This window comes from Myotis davidii, unplaced genomic scaffold, assembly GCF_000327345.1.
Source record: "Myotis davidii unplaced genomic scaffold, ASM32734v1 scaffold20, whole genome shotgun sequence".
NCBI classification, from domain to species: Eukaryota; Metazoa; Chordata; class Mammalia; order Chiroptera; family Vespertilionidae; genus Myotis; species Myotis davidii.
Window position 1 is genome coordinate 1,700,358 of NW_006292574.1, and position 8,608 is coordinate 1,708,965.

The window sequence follows — 8,608 nt, forward strand, 5'->3', positions numbered from 1 at the left end:
TGTATGAGATTATTAGTTACATATTTTTAGACTAGTATGCTAATGAAAACTGAAGGCAGGCAAAAATCTTTTTTTAACTATTCTAGGTGACAATTCTTACTTTTTTTTTTTTTACCTACAAATAAATTCAAGTCCTCAAGGTATTAATGATTATATCTATAGTAAACTGTGATCTTTTATTATTATAATTCCAAGGGAAATATTGCCATTTTATGAATTCAGATCAGAAGTTAAAATTTATTGCCTATAGGTTAAGTTTCACGATAAGCAACTATTCACTTAATATGCACTTTTTAGACCATAAATTCAATTGATGTAGCTCTCTTTTTATCAAAAGAAATGTTTTATAAGTAATGAAGAGAAAAGTAATCTTCAGGGAAATATATTAACATTTTAAAAATTAGGAGTTTTACAAAGTTGTCAAGGTAACATAATTACTTGAAAAAGTATGAAAATTATACAAATTCCAAGTTTCAGGTTATTTATAAAATCTTAAATTGCTGTGAATTATAAAGGTAATAGAAACAATAGTCCTAAAAAGAAAATTATTGGTTGCATTGAGTTTGTGCAGTGAGTGATGCAAAAAAAAATATGTAGAAGATTATATGATAAATGTACTCATCTAGCCTGAAGACTTCTATTGCTATTCATCCTAAATATTTACAAATCCATATTCTAAACAGATAGCAAATATGCTAACTTTAATCATAATTCCATTACAGTCAATGTTTCTAGTTGAAAGTTTTACTTTTTTATTGTGTTAAAAAATCACTGGTTTCAAAAAATCAAAACTGACATTTATATGTGATGTACTTATTTCTTTATATGTTCAAGTGTACTTAGCTGTCATAAGATGATTTATTGTGATAACATATCGTGCTATGATGCTGGGCTATTACTATACCACCATAATGCTTAGTTTAGTGTACTTTTATTTTCATGTAGTCTTAAACTGGGCATAAATTAATTTATGCTAATATGACATTTTAAAAGAAAATCTAATTTTGAGGACACACACACACACACACACACACACAAGCTACAAAAATTAGGTATCTTCTTTCACTCAATCCTGAATGGGAACATTAGTGGAATAAAATATCCTTCCTAGTATTATCCCTTCTTTGGCTTTAGCTTGTCAGGTCCTTAACAAATTTGGTGTCATATTTTTTAAATGCTTACTTCTCTTGCTACTCCACATAAGGTATCTGACTATTTGTAATTTATTCAGAAAGAATGGAGGATAATTTCCTAAAGAAAATTTGGTCTTTGATCAAATTTCACAGTGCCTTAAAAAATCTCATATGAGGCTCAATTTGCTACAGACCTATTTGATATATATTTTTTTACCCTGGTAAGAGAGGGCTGCAATTTTTTTCTTATTTTAATTTATTGGGGTGACCTTGGTTAATAAAATCATATAGGTTTCAGGTGTACAATTCTCGAATACATCATCTGTATCATGTATTGTGTGTTCAGCACCCCAAGTCAAGTCTCTGTGCATCACCATTTAGCCCCCCCTTTACCCTACTTTCCTCTCCCTAACTCCCTTACCCTTTGGTAACCACCATACTGTTGTCTGTGTCTATTAGGTGTTTTTTTCTTCTTCTTTATTTCTTTGCATAATGCCTTCACCGTTTTACCCAGCCCCAACCTCCCTCCACTCTGACAGCTGTCAATTTGTTATAAGTATCTATGAGTCTGCTTCTATTTTGTTAGTTTATTCATTAGATCCCACATATGATTGAAATTGTATGGTACTTGCCATTTCCTGATTGGCTTATTCCACTTAGCATATGCTCTCCAGGTCCACCCAGGCTGTCACAAAGGATAAGATGCCCTTCCTTTTTATGGCCGAGTAGTATTCCATTGTGTAACTGTACCACAGCTTTTACCTCCACTCCTCTACTGATGGACACTTGGGCTGCTTCCAAATCTTGGCTATTGTAAATCATGCTGCAATGAACATAAGGGTGCATATATTCTTTATAATTATTATTTCTGGTTTCTTCAAATACATTCTCAGAAGTGGAATTGCTGGGTCACAAGGTAGTCCCATTTTTAATTTTTTGAGGAAACTCCATACTGCTTTCCCCACTGTGGCTGCACCAATCTGCATTCCCACCAACAGTGCATGAGTGTTCCCTTTTCTTCACATCCTCCAACACTCATTTGTGGGCTGATTGATGATAGGTAATCTGATACATGTGAGATGATATCTCATTATGGTTTTAATGTGCATCTTTCTGACGATCAGTGACATTGAGCATCTTTTCATATGTCTGTTGGCCATCTGTATGTCCTCTTTGGATAAGTGTCTCTTCAGGTCCTTAACCCAGTTTTTAATTGGATTGTTTGTTTTAATGGTGTTGAATTTTATACATTCTTTATAAATTGTGGTTATTAACCTCTTATCAGATGTATAATTGGCAAATATGTTCTCACTGCAGATTTTCTTCAAAACCTCATAAGAGCTACAATTTGCTTCAGGCTTATTTAATACTAGAGGCCCGATGTACGAAATTCGTTCAAGGGACTTGGCCCTTGCAGCCCCGGCTTTGTCTGGAAGGTTGTCCAGATGGTCGTTCCACTGTTTGGCCGTCCGGTCTAATTAGCATATTATGCTTTTATTATTACAGATGATCTCACTTTCACCAGAGAGAAAATTAAACAGGTTTTCTAACACAAACAGATCTTACTAATCAAAATTTTTTCCCAGAAATAAAGTATAAAGTTATATATTTAAAACTTCCATTTCTACTCATTCACTTACTTTGGTTGACTCCCAACACATTAAAAATAAATGTGACTTATGACACATCATACATTAACAAAATATTTTTAAAATAAATGTATTGTTTGTCTTGCATTGTAATTATTACCTAAAACACCATCTACAAGTCTATAAAAAATTCAACAATTAGGCAAATCAAACCATATTTAAAGTACAAGAATGTTCTCAAAGCTAGAAGTTCTACTACTGTATTTTCCTCTCAGTAAATCAGAAAAGGGAAATTACTATATAAAATATATAAAAAATAAAAAGTCACTCTATATACATGATCATATGGTCACTATCAGTTATAGTAAAAAATGTGAAAGAAGTAAATATTTTTATGAGATTAATATTTGCTTAACAAAAAGAGAAATAATTCATCTCTTTTTTATACAAAAGAACACAGGGGATACGTCTGTATTTTTACTTTTGCTTATTATTTAGAGAAAAGAAGGTCAAAGATCATAGTATTACCCTTTAACCACATGTTTTACTATTCAGGAAACATAATTCACTCTTTCATAATGATTATCACCTAAACTGATCCTGCCTTTCTATTAAAATTGTTACTAAGGCATTAGAACTCCACTGTGAAAAGGAATTACAAAACCTGGATGCAATAATGTGTGGTATCTGCTATCAACGTATAAAGGGAAGAAAGGCTTATCTATACATGGTTTCAGAAAGGCCAAATTACTTTTGTGATTTTAGGAGACACAGAGAAATTTTAGATCATGTATCTTGATCTAATTTTGAATCTTATTCTTGGCCATCATGGGAAAAATGTGTATATGTATTAATAGTCTTCCCTTAATGCATTAGAGTATAGAACTCACAATAGAAATTGTCTAATTCTTCAAAAAGTCTCTAAGATATTATCCCTCATTTTTGACACTAACTCCAGATGCAATGCACCAATGATGTGAAAACTCTGCTTTATATGCATTAGGTTTTTAATGAAATTTTGGTTGCTTATTTTAAATATATCTATTTTCACACGCAGGCATCCACATTTTTTTAAAAAAGTTTGAAGCACTATATTAAATTGTGAGGAAAAGGAAGCCAAGTATGTTTATATATGTTATACTGTGGCTACCTTGTTAAGAAAATTACATTGATTAGAATACAATTTCGTACTGAAGGTATAGAGAAGAGAATTTTTTCTTCTGGGGATTTCAATTGGTTTTGCTAACTTAATTTAAAATATAATTCTGAACATACTGAGTTGTTTAGGAAGAAAAAAAAGACTGGCAGTAGCCAATGTTGATTTTATAACTTTAGTATTTTCTTATTTACTTTTGAGAAGAGGATAACCTGATAAAAGGATGATCTGGAATATGTTGAGATTTTAAATTTATGCTATTAGAATCCCCATCTCCTCTCCTTATTTGAAAATGGCCATGTTTTTATGATTTTTATATTTTCAGTTTACCTAACCAATCATCAGTACTCATTTGCAAACATGTGACTAAGAAAGAAAACAGCAATCCATGACAGGTAAGCCATTGCTGGTTTTCTTTGTTTGTTTTGTTTTTTTCCTGTTGCACATAAACAATTTCAGAGATCGCCAACATCAGATACACGCTAAATCATGATGGAATCAAACCGAAATGTTGCAATTCCTTAATCATGTTTGGAACATAGACAAAACTAAGAACATTGTCCAAACCACAGCAAAGACCAGGCATTCCCCTTTTCATTATTACGAGTTACTGATGCTTCTTTATCAATCGCAGCTGTATACCTGCTCCATTCTCTCACCATCCCCATAAAACACACTAAGATACCCAATTACAGAATGACCTTTTCTTTCCAATAACACGCAACAGAGCAAAATTCACTTCCTTTCCAAACCCTCTCCAAAATCACCCAATGGAAGCCCACATTGTAAAACAGCTTCCTCTTAAACCCTCTCCCTGAGATGCTCCTAATTACACCATGGCCAGCTGTCTTCCTTGTCGCAATGAGCCAGTGACCTCAACTTCATTTGCGCACACATGTTCCCAATAATCTTTGACTTAAAGGGAGGTAGCATGACTTTGCACAGTATGAAACTGTCTATATATGGCACGCTGAAAACATGTATAACTCCTCTCTGCATTCCCATGATTTATTTGTATGGATGACCTCTTTTGTCTTCTGGATTTTTGTGTACCTGAGACTATCAGAATAGAAGCTGAAACTTTATTTTCTCCTTAATCTGTTTGAAATTAATATTTTAAACATGTAAATACATTCAACAGATACCTTTCTCGGTGCCTATTACATGCTGAACACTCTTCTGGGTGCTTGGCCACACTTGAGAAAATGATATAAACAGTATTCTTGCTCTTTAGTTAAGGAGCAACACTGTGCCAGATATTGCCAGGGAAGGAGGTATTGTGTGAACAGAACCACTTAAGTAACTGGAGTAGAGGGAGAGTGTTGGTATGAGTAGGTGAGTGTTAAAACAATTCTCTACTTGTTGAGAGTTCCTGCTCTCTAGCCAGTCTGTGTTCTCTTTAACCTTGTTTGGAAATCCAGTCAATTTCTGCATGAACTGATTTCTTTGTTATAGTGCCTTGTGAAAGGCAGTCAGTAATGTCAGAAACACACAAGCTTACTCTTTTCTGTCCTTTTCCCAGGCCACCTGCTTCTTTGTCACGCTATCTGCCTTCTAGGAGATTGTAAATGAAAGATTACTAAATATTTTGCATTTGGTAATATGGATCTCTAGCTTCCCAACCTGTTACCTTATTGCTATGAGCCCAATTGCTAATTCAATGTCAAAATGTTATTTTTTTAATTGCAGCACCCCACTCTAAAGAACTGATTTTGCTATGAGTTTAGTTATCACTTGCTGTTATAAATACATTTTGACTTCTCAGTGATTTAGAAAGATGAGAGCTGCTTATTCAATCATCTCAAAGTACAAAGCTGACATCTGGCTACTCAGGAACTCAGACTCTTTCTCATGATGCCACCATTCTCCATGTCCTCCGAGTCCTCTCTGCTCTCCCAGAAGGTAGGGAGAAAGACACTTCCAACATTGACCATTTGGCCTGAAATAGACACAGATAACTCTTACATTTTATTGGCCAGGATTCCGAAAATTACTTCATTTTAAGGCACATATGTTCTAACAGTGTATGTGATAGGAAAATGAAATTGGTTTTGGTGAACACATTACAGTCTCTGTCACAAGGAACTTCAAGCATTTAATTTCTTATACTGGTATTGTTGTCTCTTACAGCTCTCCAAAACCACTGTAGCAAATGAATAGAAATAGACCTAGGGGAATTAAATTCTAAGACGAAGACATTTCTGAGCTGTCGTTTGCTTCTAACTTCAATTAAAGAACTGTCATTTGTTATGTGACTCATAAAAATTAGAGAGAACAACTGTTGTGCTTCAATTTGCATGTAAGTTCTCATTTAAAATCTTCTCTTATTATCAACCAGCTCCTTCAGAGCATCTACTCACAGGCATTAACACTTTGCACAGATTTTGAGAGAAAAAGGAGCTCATTTTCCAGTGTTTCTACCGTGTACAATTATTTCTTCTATGCACTGTGGAGCACGTGACTTAAATTCACCTACTTTCCAATTCCTGGAGTTAGGGTAGATCCCATGGTTTCCATTGCAAGTAAGAGCTCTATGACAATCAGGATGGCAAAAATTTGAGCACAAACTCTGCAAGCTCTTCTCATTTTGATAACAACTTTAGATTCATTAGTGCTAAGAGGAGGCAAAAATGTTACTTGATGGTAGCTCTTGCTATCCTGAATATCTGGACTTGTTTTCTCAATTGGCATATAAAATTAATGTTTCAGGGAGCAGTTTTCCATACTACTTCCTTTCAATACAAGAGTCCTAAATTTGAAGTTTATTTGATAACCTTTCTGTATCATCTCACTTGTGCACACATATTTTAATCTTACCATGTTTCCAAATTGTTCCCTTTGTTTAGATTAGATGGTTTAAAATAGCCTAATGCTTGGTTTTAAGAAGACACTTGAGGAAGTTGGTTGTTGGATAGAAAAACCTGGATAAAAGTAAATGGATCAATGGATGCATATATTTTACTGGGGTTGTTTTATCTGACTTATCAGAGAGCAGCATTGTTCCTCTGTTGTTGACATTATGAGTGTTTCGCAGTGGGAAATTCTCAGCCAGGGGCCCTGATTCAGGGTTTCGCCATGTTCTAACACCATCAAGATTTGTGAGGAATTATTTTTTCCATTCTTATAGAGGATGGAAAAAACTTCCCAAATAATATAGAGGATGGAAAAAACTTCCCAAATAATATAGAGGATGGAAAAAACTTCTAGGCAGATAACTCAGGTTTTAAACACACAAACATTGAATTATAATATAGAATGGAAAAAACTTCTAGGCAGATAACTCAGGTTTTAAACACACAAACATTGAAATCTATGGAGATAAGCCAGGTAACACCGAATGACTGTTGACGTGAGCTACACAAGTGGGAGGAAGAAAATAAAGAGTTGTGCTTAAGAAGAAAAAAAGCAACACAAAATGAGAAAATTACAGAGTAAAATGTAAATTGAAGGATGTGAATATACAGAAATTGGTTAAATTTATGAAAATAATTAGCATTACAATACATTTTCACATATTGAATCTATTTGAGAAAAATATTTCAGAATGTTTGAATGAAAAGTTGGTTACACCCTTGAAAACTTTAGGGCATTGATGAAGTAACATTTTATATATCAATTATTCAGAGTTTAACAAGCTCAGCCTATAATAATAGAAAAATCTAAAACCATATGATTTCATTCATATATGAGAAATAAAATTGAAAGCAACAAATGAACAAACAAGATGAACAAATGAACAACAACTCCTAGACATAGACAATAATATAGTGGTCACCAGAGGGAAGGGAGTTGGCGCAGTAAAGGGTAAAGGGGTGACATATATGGTAATGGAAGAAGATTTGACTTTGGGTAGTAAACACACTATGCCATATACAGATGATGTACCATAGAATTGTACACCTGAAACCTAAATAATTTTATTAAGCAATATCACCCTAATAAATTTAATAAAAATACAGCTTATTTTTAAAAGCAAGTAAATGCAAAGTTTCTGAATATTCGTTTTAAATCCTTTGCAAAGCAAGTGGCTACTCTGGTCTTCCATAGAACCTCTTGACTTCATGCCATATGTTGTTACATTTAATTATTAAATAAGCTTTGTTTCTCCTATTATTTTTGGTATCCTGTTTAGCTATAAATAATATTAGAGGGCAGTTCGGAAGCAGGAAGTGAGGTGTTATCTTCAAATAAGCCACATGACAGTAACAAGAAATAAAAACCAATATTGAAGGAAGAATTACTCAGCAACTTCTGGGAAATTAAATATGATTCCATTTAGTATAAGTCAAAAACTCAAAATTATCAATGAAAGTATCCCTGGACTGAAAAATTACATATGACTGCATAGTGATCCAGTTAACTTCAGACTAATATACATTTTAATTAAAAGGCCCATATTTCCACCCAAATGAATTTCAAGTTTTAAATATCTCACCGCATATGGAAAGATAAGTATCCATAATAGATCACTGATGTTAACTTCCAAAGAGTTGTTTCATTATTTCAATCACACACACAAAAATTTTTTTAATGGGACCATTCTTGTAGCATTATAAAACAAAAGCAGCTCAAGTAAATTTTTTTTCAGTTTAAGTCATAATTTGCTAGTATAATATTTAGTAGTCTTGAAAGAAAGCTTATAACATTACTCTTGAGTTAGATTATATTTAGAATTAAATTTCCTACAATACATAAAATGTCTATAATCATGGATATTTCATTATTCCCTT